Here is a 15,224-nt window from a genome sequence, read left to right on the forward strand (position 1 = left end):
TTGCTGGGTTCTGGCTATACAGATACCACATTTTTATATACATAAATATATTATTCTCACTATAGTTTAAAGCTACACATGGGGTCATGCTGTACTAACAGTGCAAGGAAGCTAAAGCCAAAAGAAACCCTAAAGAGGGGAAAATACTGCCTGCCACTGATATAATAGAGCGGAAATAATGGATCGAGATTTACAAATGAACACAAACAATTGCCACATATATTAATCTAATTTATTTAATATTTATTTAAATATAGTAGTAGAAATCTAATATGAATCAATTATACCACTATGAACATAGTACAAAAATATATATAATAGTAAAAACAACTCTTTTTTCCTGTCACGTCTCGTCCAATTACTCAAGTTCAATCTCACCTAAATAACTCTCTTACATACCACAGCTATACTCATTCTGCTTTCATACTAAAAGGGTAGACATACTAACATATGTAGGCGTAAACAGGAATCAAAACAAGCTTTTAGAACTTAGAATCCTAAGTATAACTATTCATATTTCTCTTAGATGGTCAAAAGGGATTCTCTTAGATGGTTGAAAGAGCGCTTCAATACAGCACATAATTCAACTCAATACTTATGTTTATCATAATTTTTAACATAGATACAATAATATCCATGTATTTCAGAAAAAATTGCTCTCAAATGTTCCTGTTGCGTCATGTGCCGATGTGCGTTTCGGTGAAGGCCAAATTGTAGCCAAACCTTCTTCAGGGCACAAGTTCTTAATTTGATATGTTTATCGAGAGTAGAGGGGAAAGGCGAAAGCAGAGAAAAATATATTTTTCCATCAAAAAATCATGTCCTCTCGAAGTGCAATAAGCAAAAGAGGGAACCAATCTTCTGGTCCAGGTTATATCCCAAGAAGAATTTCTCATATTTTTCTCAAAGTCAGGACCGGCATTCCCATCGGAGTAACTTGAGTCTCAACATATCTTGAAAATCCTTAAAAGTTCCATAAATCAGGAACACACCTACATTTCTGACATTCGTGCTGGCTTATTTATCCACAACAAGCATCCAGGAATAGGCCCAGCCCTCGGTCCGTCTGCTCGTCCAAAGGAAGCTATTTTTACAAGGGTTTCATGCTGACAGTTCTAATGAAGGTTGAACTGGCGCCTACGTAACTCCTAACCTCATCGAGGCATAATGTGGGTAGTGGTATCACAGTGAGTACCATTAGCAAAAGCAGTCTATCCCAGAAGATTGTAATGCTGAAGATACATATTGTATACACCACATGTCTTTTATCCCACGCAGATGCAACTGAGAAATGTGGCTTAGAGAGTCAAATCTGGAAAATCAGAGCAAACTACTGTGGCAATTGGCAAGTGATGCTGTGAGTCAAGAATACATTTTATTCGCTACTTTCCTTGCTCATTCTATGATTTGCGCAGAGATTCTGGCCTCACTGAACTGCCACACGTACAGCATACCGAGGATCGGCCGGTCATTGTCTGTTAGCAGACCTTAGTGATCTGGTAACAAACTTGTTGTTGCTGTCTGTGTTATGTGTATTTGTAAATGGCACTGGTACCCGAAAAGGTATCCAGGTCAGAGCAGGTATGTGTGTGTGTCTAGCCTTGCCTAGGACAGGGTGGTTAGTAGAATAGTCAGGTCTTCAGCTTAATGTGGAATTCAAGAAGAGGGGAAGAGGCTCTGATGTGAAGTGGGAGGTACTTCCAGGCTTTAGGAGAGATGTAGAATGCCTGCCCTCCAGATGAAGTTATGTGTGTGCATCAAATGTGTGTTAGTAGGAGTCTTGCGGAGTGTAGGTGTCTAGGTGGTTGGTGCAAGGAGATGCGGCTGTTCAGGCAGGTATGGGTTAAGTTGTGGAGTACCCTGAACATGTAGGTGAAAAGTTTGAACCAAGCACTCTTGTATATCAGAAGCTGGGGGGCTACCTTGTGATGTGGGTTCTACATGTGAGTTTGAGGATGAGTCTGGCTGCTGAGTTCTGGATGGTTTGTATTTGTCTGGTGAGTTGTTTGGTGATGCCAGCACAGAGGGTGACCCATAGTCCAGTTTGCTGCTGACGAGGGCTTTCATGATGGTTTTTCAAGATGTATGGAAGCAAGATGCAGTGATAGTGTTGAATTGTATGGTCCAGTTTGCTGTTGATGATGATCCCAAAATTCCTGGCCATGGATGTGGGTCTGAGGTCGGGCGGCCACCAGTTGGAATCTCATGGTGAGGTGTTCTTGCTGAAGATTACTACTTCTGTCTTGTCAGTGTTGAGCTTGAGACAGTTGGATTTCATCCAATTAGTGACTTCAGTCACGCAGGCAACTTGTTGAGAGTGAGAGTATAAGTTGAGTATAGGCAGCACATGAGAGGATGTTGATTACTGCAGATGTGGACCCAAGAGACATTCGAAAAGTTCGACATTTTGTCTGCCTTTACATAAAAAATGCAGCTATTATGGGCAGCTAGGTCATTTCACGAGAGTTTGTAGGAGTAGATAAAAATAAACATAAGCATGGGGATACGACTCGTAGTTAAAAGAAATAAAAGTTTTGTTCTTTCAATATGAATCGAAACATTTATGGTCAATGTGGATTAGATAAAGTTAGTGACATTACTGTGAATATAATAAATAGCATAGCTCTTGAGTTGTTGCTGAATCCTGCACGCATATTTCTGTTTTATCTCATAAAATATTTGAATGAGTCTGACAAAACAGAGTGTTGGATTGTTTTGGTGTCAAATATGCAGCATATGCTGAGCAAAAGTTGCTTCTCTATGGGTATTTTTTAGTTAGTATTAACTTCATGGATGTTACTAACAAACGTCAGGATGCCCTCGGATAGAAACACCATGGTGTACTGGAGATAGTGCTTAGACCTGGAAATATAATGCAGGTCGCAGTTGAACAAGGAAGGGATGTGGAGGACAGGAAAGGTGTAAAGGAAATTGGGGGAGAAGTTGGTAGTGAGTGTGCTGTGGATGACATATAGATAGTTGGTGAGGGATGATAGAAACCACATTAAAGGAATATAAAGGATTCTTTGCTAAGGTGTTGGGATATTTAAGTGGGTTTTTTCACCTAATCAAAATTAAAGAACAATATATGCCTCTTAAGCATATGATGAGGTGTGTACCACTGGAGGTGCAAGAAGAGTTGCTCAAGTACCCACAGACAATGTGTAAGTAGAAGGTGATTGATCCTGTGGAGATTTCCTCATAGACCTCACCTTTTGTAGTCACCCAAAAAGACACAGTCCAATAAATTGTGTATGTGTGTGGCCCTTAGGATCCTCAAAAAGGAGATCTGGCTAGGGGACCCCCATTGCCCAGAACTTAGTATACATCAGTAACAAAACATGGAGCCAAGCTGTTCTTCATATTAGACTTAGATTCATGTTTTGACACAAGATGGAATTTAACCAAAGCATAGTCTATCAAAAGCTGTCGGGAAGCTCTCACACCAGTTCCTAAACAAGGTGTCTTGTCATGTTTCTGACTATGTGAGTTCTATACAAAGTTATTTGCAATTTTGCAGACAAAGCTGAAGCCTTAACAAGGCTGCTTAAGCAGAGCATTAAATATGACTGAGATCATGAAAAGAATATGGGTTTTAGGAGAATTAAAGAAGAATATTGCACTGCTTCTCTTTTAGGTAGGTTCATGCCTAAGAAGAAAGTGCACATCACAGTTGATTCAAGTGACAAAGGTGTGGGACCATTTGTAGCACATCTTAGAGATGATGTTGGGTCGACTGTGGCATTTGCATCCCAGACATGGAACGATGCAGAAAATGCTTATTCAGTAATAAAAAAGGAACTTCCACCATGTGCGTGGGCTGTCATGAAGTTCAAGAACTATATCTGGGGTAAAGAATTCATACTGAAAATTGATCACAAGCCTCTTATGTATATTTTGTGTGGAGCCAATCGTCATTTATCCATAGCTACATGCAGAATTCTAAGGTTAAGAACATCACTTTGGAATATGATTTTGAAGTAAAAGATATTCCTGGTTGCAAAAATAAGAAAGTGAACTGCATGTCCAGACTTCCACTCAGAGGTGACTCATGGAGTACTTTGTGGTAAACATCCCAAACTGTTGTGAAAGTTGTTCCTTGGAGGAAGAATGGGTGACTGTGTTGAGATATTATTAGGGGTTGCCAGAGGATGCTGCTTCTTTCCACCACGTGAGCAGATTTTCTACTCGAGCAGCAGCTTTCTCAACATTCTACTGCGACTGCCCATGTTAACAAATGTCGTCAGAAGGCAGTCTAGTGCTCGTCTTTTCTCGCTCGCCAATTTATAGTTGGCGAGCCGTGTACGAGAAAACCTCCACCACGCAGCGGTTTGTAGAGTTTTTGCCAAACTTTGCACTCCAAGAGGGCACAGAGTGGGAAAAACTCTGCGAACTCCACTGGCAGAGCGGAGTTTACCGTCACCCCTAGAAATGATCCTGTATTAGGAAAAGTTATTCAATTCACATTGAGAGCTTGGCCAGGGAAAAGGAGTTTAACAGGTTTAACTGGTGACATCGTTTTTTGATAATATCAGTATAGATTTGTCTTTGGAGGCAGATCTGTTGTTGATGACGAAGAAATATATATCTCCATGCACAATCAGATGTAGATTGTTGAATCTAACCTATCTAGCCAAAGTATGACATTGGGTAAGTGTAGGTTGGCTGAATTATTTTAGGAGCTGGAATGGCCAGAGATGTGTTGGAACGCACCATGAGCACATTGTAGATGTTATGTGGAAGTGCTAGATTAGAACTGGGTGAATTTAGGCATAGTCTTTCTGTGGCCATTTTCCAGCTTGGAAAAGAATATATTTGCAGTAGTTGTTATTGATTATCATTTAAGTTGGTTGAAGTGGATATTGTTTCAGAACCAAATATCTTCTTTGTTGTAAGGTTTTAGAAACGTTGTTTGCAAGTGAGAGTTGCCCTAGGCAGTTGGCATTTGCCAATGTCATCCACTCGCGTCTAGAGAGCTGAAGACATATTTGCATAAATATTGAATAGTCCATAAGAGGAGTAGCCTCTATCACCCTCAGGGTAATGATTTGGAATACATAGCGAATAGGTTGGTAGGCAGTGGTGTGAGTGTGGCTTGGCTAAAAGGTAGAGGACTCAAAAGAGGAAATGTTAATGGGATATTGCAGTGCGCCTCCTTCAAATACGGAATCACACTTTGATCTCAGGAAGTGTTAGGTTCTGGTGCCTTCTTGGATGTCAGTAAATAAAAATGTTGATCAATGAGATAAATGTGATTTCCCAAAAATCTGTTAAATTTTGGGGGGAGTACAGAAGAAAGGCATGCTGCCTGTGATGACAGGAGTTCAGGGTGAATGTTGGAGACTAGGTTAGAATGAACATGCCTGTTCAACAAAAGACTTCACCTCAAAACAGTGGTGCAGTCTCTTGATCTCTCCGGACTAGATTATGGAATTGCTCTTCTCTCAGATATTCCCAAAGTTAACCTATGCCCGCTGAGAGCAACACTACATGCAGCAACGCACTTCATTTTAGGTTTCAAGAACTTTCAGCACATTTCCCCTGCCCTGCTAACCCTCCAATGGCTTCCCATTGAAGCACAGGTCCAATTCAAAACCGCCTGCATTACCCATAGGGTGCTGCACTCCTCTTTACCCTCCTATCTAAACGAGAAACTGAAACTCTCTGGAGCAAATAGGGCTTCAGTCTGGAATGATACCTAAACCAGTCATTCTCTGGAAGTTGTATTTATTTATTTATTTAAGAACTTTTATATGGCGCTGGCCTGTACCGAGGGTATCGTAGTGCTTTACAACAGATACAATGCATAGATTCACAACAAACAAACAAAAGAAAGAACACATTAACATTGCAGGACGCTGTTTGGGAGCTTCGTAGTCTTGAGAACAAGGAGTCGGAGCAGTGCAAGGTGCCACATAAATCTGGAACTCCCTGCCTCCCTCACCCTCCCTAACCACCTGCCTAGCCACCTTCAAAAAGGACTTCAAGCTTCTCCTATTTGACAAACACTTTGGTTAATCTCCCTCGAACACACTTTAGTGCTCTCTTCACCAGGATAAGAACTACCTTCGTTATGTGACCCACTATCTAAATAGATGTGTTAACTGTGTACGACCTATGACTGGATGTATGATGGAGCACCACATTCTGTTGTAACGCATGCTGTTACAGCAAGGCTGTTACACCTCAAATGCCTTTATCACGCATGCTTTTACAACGAATCCTTGAGCCTTAAAACTTGCCCCTGGCGCTACCCTCTCCCCCCGGCTTTCAGCCACAGAACAAAACACAGACCCAGCCATGAACCCTAAAACTGGATCCCGGTGAAACCCCCCTGCCCGGCAGACCCCCCCCAAAAAAAGACCCGGCCTCAGCCCAGAGCCTTAAAACTGGACCCCGGTGCAATTCTCCCGGCGTAACCCACCCCTCTGCCCCCCATCGAACCCCAGCCCTAAAAAAAAAAAAATTAAAACAGGCCCCAATCATAAATCCTAAAACTGGTCCCTGGGCCGACACCCCCTTTCCCCTGCCCTAAAAAAAAAAAACACCCCCAGCCCAGAGCCCTAAACCAAGACCTACCGCTTCACCAACGCTGAAAAACCCTACCCCGCCCCACGCCCTCCTGTACAATCCCTTAAACTTCATAACGAGGCAGGCAACTCCTGAAGGCAGATGTGTGGTGCAGGTCGTGTTTCCCCTAAGGAGGAAGCAGAAGGGTCTCTTTGCTCCTCCCCTACCACCTTTACTACCTTTACCACGCATATGGCCTTACCACCAGTACCACGCAAATGCCCTTACCATTCATACTGTGATTTTATCATTTGTGTTGCACTCGCACTCTTGGTGCCTACCTGCTGTTCGCTGTTGCTACAGCGCTGCCGCTGACCGTGAACCGGCAAACTTGCTCACACCGCCATCCCGGCGAGGACGGAGGCCACGCCCCTTTCTGAGGCGACGCCCCTGACGCCGCCCTTTCACGCCCTTATATAATGTGCATTCCCCGGACGCGCAGCGGACGAGCGCAGCGGGCGCGCCGCCTGCGCGCCGAAGGTGCGCCTAAGGTAAGCCCGTCTGCGCCCGTCCGCGCCAGGCCGGGCCCTAGGGCACACCTCGCTAGTCATCTTATTACGTACTCGCTCGACGAGCTTAAAAAATTACAGCCTTTTGCTCCCCCACTGTCCCCTACCACTAGCCGTCGTGCACATACTGCCGGCCTCATGCGCCCTGGCCTACCTTCTCCAGGTCGAGATACAAACACAGGAAACCCGGCTAAAAATGTTACATCTATCAGTATGTCCTATTTGAACACTCGTTCCTTAGTGAAACATGCTGAAGATATTTTTATCTTGTTGACGGAAAATAGACCCGATATACTTCTGCTTACAGAAACGTGGCTCACGCCTGAGTCTCTCCCTGATATCTTGGCCGCCCTCCCCCCTGATTATTACATCCATCATGCCGACCGCCCCGATGGCCGGCCTGGCGGCGGGGTGGCAGCCATTATATCTAAGCGTTTGGACACCATCTCATCCCTTTCCCTCCCTCTCCCAGAGGTAGACAATCTACTTATTAGTGTGGAAACCGGCACTGGTGCCTTCACTTTCCTCCTGCTATACCGGCCTCCACACCCTATGCCATTTTTCTCCACTATTCTGAGTGAACACCTCTCCAACCTCTTAACGGAGCACTCCAGCTTTGCCCTTTTAGGTGACCTAAATTACTGGTTCAATGACATCAGTGCCGGACCTCATGCTTTAGAGCTCTTCGAGACTCTTACTAGCCTAAACCTCACCCAACAGGTCACTCAATCCACCCACATTAAGGGCCATATTTTGGATCAGATCTGGACTTGTAATCTGGCCCTGTCCCAGCCAGTTATCTCTTCTTGTGTTTGGTCAGATCACCACTTAATAAATACCATCATTACTATTGCTGGCCGGACTCTTGCTCCCCTGATGGCCGGCGGCTCCTCACGCAAATGGAGTACCTTCGACTCTCAGGGCTTTCTCACAACCCTGGCCGACACTCGGCCAGTTTTTAACTCCCCTGATAACATCGAAGGAATAGAACAAGACATCAGTTCCTGGCTGAAGTCAGCCAGCGACCTTTATGCCCCCCTAACCAAATTCCCCCCCACCAGACACCACAATTCCCACAGGTGATTTTCTGATGACCTTAAGCAACAGAAAACAAAAACCCGTCAGCTGGAACGTATCTGGAGACGTGATTATTCCAACGAAGCCAGGCAGTCCTATATGACTGCACGTAGGGAATATAAATCGGCCATCATTGCAGCAAAAACAGAGCACTTCTCTATCAGGATTTCATCCGCAGCAAATAAATCAAAAGAGGTGTTCAAGGTAATGAACGAACTCACTACCGACGACAGGACTCTCCCAGCCCAAACCCCTACACAAGAAGCCTGTGACACTCTCAATCTCTATTTTTGGGAAAAGATTGAAAAAATTAAAAACTCTATACCTTCTCTACCCAAGTCACTCACATTGAACCTTCCCCCGGACAATTCCCTCACGTTCTCTACCTTCCCTACCTTGGACGCACCCTCACTGGCGGAACTCGCCATTCTGAAGTACTGGGTAATTTAGACCCAGCGGTGCAGGGACACACACCCTATGACTTCTGGGTTCACCCTGTTCCGGACCTACAGAAACACAGAGTCTTCTGGGTGAAGTCAAAGAATCGTTTATTGGCTGCAGACCAATGACAGGTATCCTAGAAGTACAACAGCGTGTATGTTCTCAGGAGACTGCTGAAAATCATAGGAATGGACTTCATCTTAAATACCCTTTTTCCTGCCTCAAGCATACATTCCTAGGTTTTATGATACGGCAATATGCAAGTGTACATTACAAAGAAAAGGCAGAGTCATGATGACCATCCCACATTCCAGTTCGGCCAGCCCACAATGATTTACACAACAAGGTTCAGATCCCACATTACATGTAAACAGATCCCCCCAATAAACATGAGCATCTCCTGTTTTGGGAACCAAGTCATAAAGCAGGAACAGCCAGGTGCGAAAGAGATTAGCCAGGGGCTTGTGTAGAATGAAAGGGTTTTATGACGGGTCAAGCCCTGATGCTAATCACAGGTGGAGAGAGGAAGGGGAGCTCGTGAGACCAGTCTGACCCGGGGCAGCAGAGCCAGCTGCCCAGGTCACAGAGAAGTCAGAGAAGAAGCCCATGTACTGTGAGGCCCGTATTTGCTCCATTATAGCCTATGTGAGGGCAATGACAAGATGGCCACTGCTTCCAAAATGGAACCCGCGTAGTGCAGCAGAATAACGTGTACACAGTGCATTCATAGCTAGAACGATAAGTAAAGCACTCGTACATGCCGCATTTACCATTTGCGGTTCGCTAATACCAAGATAGACAGGGGTAGGGCCCTGTTCCCTACGTGGTCCCGAATATTAAAGTACGACAGACCCTCCTTTTGCCCTTACATAGGCAATCACTATACTCATCTTAATCCGAGTCTAGGTCAATGTTCACGAAGTCATGGAGATGTTGCTGTAGCATCATCCTATTACTTAGCTTGTCCCTCGATACAGGTTTCCTTACACATAAGGTAGCACAGAGGCCACATATCGCAGGAGCACACTGTATACACAGACAGAACAGGAAAAGAATGGCTAAGATCATTCCAATGACCATCAGAACTTTCCAACCCCAGGCAGATATCAGTTCCCAGAACCACCCCACCAGTGACCAATCTCCCTTATCCACGTGTATGGATTCAGATATTTTATGGAGTTTGGAGATGGCTTGATACACTGTTGGAGCATTATCTGGTATGAAAATGCAGCAACTGGATTGGATAACCCTGCATACCCCACCGCGGTCTGCAAGAATAACGTCTAGAACCATGCGGTTCTGCAAAGTCATAAGGCGATCCGCTTGGAGCTCAGCTGTCAAATTACCAAGGGCACCAGCCGTTACATTAACGGTGGATTCAACCACACGAGTCAGCTGTCTCAGGTTCCTACTATTGACCATAGGTCCCCAAAACGGCAGGAAACCCAAGAAGAAGTCTCCCGCTTCCTGACCGGCAGTGTCCTCCTTACTAATCACACCTCTCACAACTCTGGTCTTGTGGTAGTCGGAGGCGGCAGTAAATGTAGGCGGTAGCAGATTCGCAATATAACATGTGCCCGAGAAATCAGGGGGCAACCATGTATATGCTCGGTCATTACAGATGAAATATGTACCCTTGGCAGTTAAAAACGCAGGGGAAAACTGTGACGGGAACGTGTACGTTTCAGTGCAGTCACTTCTTCCCAGTTGAGCTCTAGGGTTCTGACCATTACCCTGTAAGCAGAACCGACCCATGTGGGGTACGACCCAGATTGGAGATGAGATTTTTCGCTGTCTTTCACCCAGACTAATACTATACCCCGTCGCGTTCCATCCTACATAAGGTCTCAACTCTTCTTTGGGAATGGATGAGTATGCATCAATATCCCTACTCATATCGGCAATTCCTCTCACTAAGGCTTTATTATTTGTACCAGGTCTGATGGAACGCGGTTGGCGAGGGGAGTATGTCTCTAGGGCGTAGAGAAACATGGTCTGGAATGCCCATGACGATCCATTATAACTATATGGCAGCACCAAATAAGGAATACCCTTGTTAATGGTATGTGGCATTAACCCACACACCCAGCAATTGGTCGTATTCACTACTAGTTGGTGCTGGTGCAAGAGCTGGATAAACGAGTTATTTACAAACTCCGATCGTCTGGTCTGTTCGTGTTCAGGCAAAGGGTGAAAAGAGTGAGAGGAGGCAGTAGAAAGAGGTATAGGCTGTTCAGTGGGTGCAATGGGCTTTTGAGTGGAGAAAAACACAAATCCTACAATAAACATCATAATACTACACAGTGTAAAAAGGCACAAAAAGACAAAACATTTACTTTTTACAATTCTACACATTCTGGTTTTAAAGTTCATTTCCTCAATCGGTCTCTCCATCTTAAAAAACTCCATCCTCTACTCGGGCCGCTCGCGGCGGATGAGTTTCTTCTGCTAAGGAGTACGCCTGTCAGTCCAGGGAAACGCCCTAGACCAACCAGAACCGTTGACCTAACGTCTTCGGCCTGTACCCCAAAGTCTTGGCACCGCGACCCTGCGGCAGAACCCGGATGGTGGTTCGAAAAACAAAAATCAAGAAAGTCCTTCAGATGGGAGAGCAAAAAGTGTCCAAAAAGGAAATAGTAAGGAAATCTTTATTTGTCCATGGGCCTGGGTCTCAAATTATAGCGGAGACGGCCAGGTGCCGTTTGGTCTTGGAACAAAAGTTCAGGCTCAGTGGTGTCCAGTCGATTTGATGGTGGCACAGCTTCCTGCAGAATATTGTCACTCTCTTGGACTGAAGCTGTGTCTTTTAGGCGTGCGTCACTGAATGGTACAAAACGAGGTACAGTGTCTGTCTCAGTGTCGGCGATACCCTCCTTGACCCACTGGTCATATGGCAGAGGCAAGGGGACTATTTTGCAGTGGGTACCATGTATCCAATGCTTCCTTCCTTTTACTCGCACCGCTGATCTCGTCGACAGGAGCACAAGATGAGGGCCGATCCAGCGAGGCTCGTCGTTGCCCTTACGCTGGAAATTCCGGACCAGGACCCACGAACCAGGGTTGATAGGGTGTCCAGGAGGTTCAGAAGCTTGGGGAAGAGTATCATGTACCTGTTGGTGCAAAACACGCAGTTTAACAGTCAAATCATACAGGTAATCGAGCAGTACTGGATGCTCAATCTCACTGAACTTCGTAGGCCTTGGCACACCCCATACGTTGGCCGGGCGGCCAAAGACTACTTCATAGGGACTAAGTCCCACTCGTGAGTGTATGGTCATTCTGGTGGACAGGAGTGCTAAAGGCAGAGCGTCAGGCCATTTAAGACCGGTGCTCGCCTGGATTTTGGCCAGCTTGAGCTTTAAGGCTCCATTGTAGCGCTCTACTAGTCCAGCTGATTGGGGGTGATTTGCAGCGTGGAATTTCTGCCTTATGCCTAAACCTTCACATACGTTCTTCATCACTTTACCCACAAACTCACTTCCATTATCACACCACACCATTCTTGGCATTCCAAACCTAGGAAAAAACTCTTTCACAAGGGCTTTGGCTGTGGATAGGGCAGTGTTATCTTTCAGAGGATAAGCCTCTATCCATTTTGAGAAAGCACAAACAACCACCAGTACATATTTCAGGTTGTTGCATCTTTCCATGTGAATAAAGTCCAGCTGCAAAACTTCGAATGGACATGATGGGGGTGCAAAGTGACCAGCTGGAGTTGGGGTTCCCCTACCAGGGTTGTACTTCAAGCATACCATGCAATTCTTGACCACATTCTCTGCACACTTGGGAATCCCAGCATTCTGCCATACTGGAGCCAACAACTTACATATACCTTTCGTACTGATATGTGCCATTCCATGTGCCATAGTAACCACTGGAAGCACATATGCATCAGGCAACAACCATCGCTTATGTTCTGTCAGATCAATCCAACAACCATTCTCATCCAACTTACCCATACTTTCTCTCCACTTGCTTAACTCTTTCTCTGTGGCTTCAGCCTGAAGCGACTTCACACTCTCTATTGTGTTCTCACACATTCCCACATCATTAACCCATCTTGCGGGGCCTGCAACATACATTCTAGTCTTCACATTCTGTGCTGTTTCTTTCGCGGTCTCATCAGCAAACGCATTCCCACGTCCAACATCATCTGTAACTTTCCTGTGCGCACTGCATTTCATGATCGCAACTTGCAACGGTAGGGTCAGTGACTCAAGGAGATCATTCACCAACTTGCCATTCTGAATTTTAGCTCCATGTGACGTCAGGAACCCACGCTCTTTCCACAGTCGTCCAAAATTATGAGCCACGCCAAAGGCGTACTGGCTATCTGTGTATATATTAACTCTCATTCCTTCAGACAACACGCATGCTCTCGTGAGGGCAATTAATTCTGCTGCTTGGGCCGAATTATGTGGCACTCGTGCAGTTTCCACGACCGTGTGTAAAGTCGTGATAGCATATGCAGCAGTCGTGTCACCATTAGGGAGTTTGAAACATGACCCATCTACCCATAAAGTGCCATCACACTCAGTCAGGGGAGTATCTTTTAAATCTACTCTCCCTTTCGTCTCTTCTTCTGTTCTGAACAGACAATCATGTTGCTCAATCTCATCTGAATCTGCTGGAATTGGCAATAACGTAGCTGGATTCAGCGTATTACATCTTTTTATGTGTATATGATTCGCTAACAGTGTGAGTTCATACCCTGATAATCGCGCACTAGTCAAGTGTTGTGTCTTGGTCCTATTTAATAATGTGTCTACAGCGTGTGGGACCATAACGATCAATGTGTTGTCCATTACCAGACCAGCAGATTGTCGGATAGACATTGCTGCAGCAGCTGTCGCTCTCAGACAGCTTGGCAATGCCCTCGCTACAGGGTCCAAGGTGGATGAAAAATACGCGCATGGGCGCGGTCTGTCGCCAAAAGGCTGTGTTAACACTGACAACGCACATCCATCTTTCTCGTGAACATACAATGTAAAAGGCTTGCTATAGTCAGGAGTGCCCAACACAGGTGCTGAACACAATGCATTGCGCAATTCCACAAAACTTTTCTGGCACTCTTCAGACCATGGGATAGGATTCGGTGTGTCTTTGCATGTTAATGCTAATAAAGGTTTTGCCAACAAAGAAAAACTAGGAATCCAATGCCTACAGTATGAAGTAATGCCCAAGAAAGCACGCACTTCTCTCTGTGTTTTTGGCACACTCAACTGTGCAATGGCTTGAATTCTTTCTGGGGTCAGTCTCCTTCCCTCCTTCGATAAGAGATGACCTAAGTAGGTCACTTCTTGTCGACAATATTGCAGCTTAGAGAGAGACACTTTGTGATGAAAAGCGGATAAATGGCGCAACAATGACAATGTGGCTTCTTTACAGACCTTCTCAGTATCCGCGGCGATCAGTAAATCGTCCACGTACTGGATCAGGATAGCGCCACTAGGTAAAACAAGTGCATCAAGCTGCGCTTTCAAAGCTTGACTGTATATGGATGGACTCTCGCAGTAGCCCTGGGGAGCGCGTTTGAAGCGGAAGCTTCGGCCTCCCAGACTAAAACCAAAAATGTCTCTGCTCTCTTCTGCAATTGGGATACTAAAGAAAGCATTCTTTAAATCGATCACTGAAAACCATGCAGCAGAGGCTGGAATCATCGTTAACAAGGCAGTTATATCGGGGACAACCGGAAACTGAGGCACAACAATCTTATTAACCTCTCTAAGATCAATCACAAATCTGTAAACAGGTGGCTGTGAAGGGTCCGTTCGTTTTAAGACAGGTAAAATCGGACTATTGCAAACGTTGCCTCTTGTCTCTTCAATCACACCCTTATTAATCAAGTCGCCGACAATGCCTAACAATGCTTTCTGGCCTTCATTAGAGATTTTGTACTGGGGAATACGTGGCAGTCTGACATTAGCCTTTAGAGTCACCACATATGGTGGTATCTCCAAGAGGCCCACATCATTGGGACCAGTAACCCAAAGGGCATCCGGAAGGGATGACAATTCAGGTGGCATTGTGTTTTTAGACAAGTACATTGGGGAAATCACTTTCGTGCCTAATGTAAGTTGTACTCCTGAAGGAGAACAGTACAGTGTAGCATGCAATCTTTTCAACAAATCTAATCCCAGCAAATTCTCACCACAACCTGTTGTCAGAATCAGGGGTGCTTTCAGCTCGCAAGGCCCAACAGAAAGTGACATGGGACTAGAAATCGGGTTCCTAACCGGGGCGCCAGAAAAACCTACTGAAACATTTATATCGCCAGACAAAGGTGCGCCAGGGAGTTTTGAATGCATGATTGAACTCTTTGCAGCACCAGTGTCTAGCAGAAAAGGCTCCGTTACATTTGCTGTAGTCACATCAACATACGGTCCACTCTGATCCACTGGCACTGAAACAACTCCCTCTCTCTGTCTATGGCTGTCCTAGTAATCACTACTTTCTGCATCACCGTCCTCCACATAATAATCATTATTGTAATACTGGGCCGTATTACTAGTCGCGTTAGCTTGCTGATCAAAGCTATTAATGGCGCTTTGGGGCGGAAGAGGACGCGCGTTCTGGGGAACACTTCCACGCCCTCTGCCTCTAGGAGCTTGCTGACCACCCCTACCT

At 45.2% G+C, this 15,224-nt stretch overlaps 1 protein-coding gene across 2 annotated transcripts in view; it reads right to left on the reverse strand.

Annotated features, from left to right (window-relative positions):
- Nucleotides 1-15,224, reverse strand: part of SCN1B (sodium voltage-gated channel beta subunit 1) — a 456,449-nt gene that overhangs the window by 46,135 nt on the left and 395,090 nt on the right. The gene's annotated exons all lie outside the window — the stretch shown is intronic.

Source organism: Triturus cristatus, chromosome 7, assembly GCF_964204655.1.
Source record: "Triturus cristatus chromosome 7, aTriCri1.1, whole genome shotgun sequence".
NCBI lineage: Eukaryota > Metazoa > Chordata > Amphibia > Caudata > Salamandridae > Triturus > Triturus cristatus.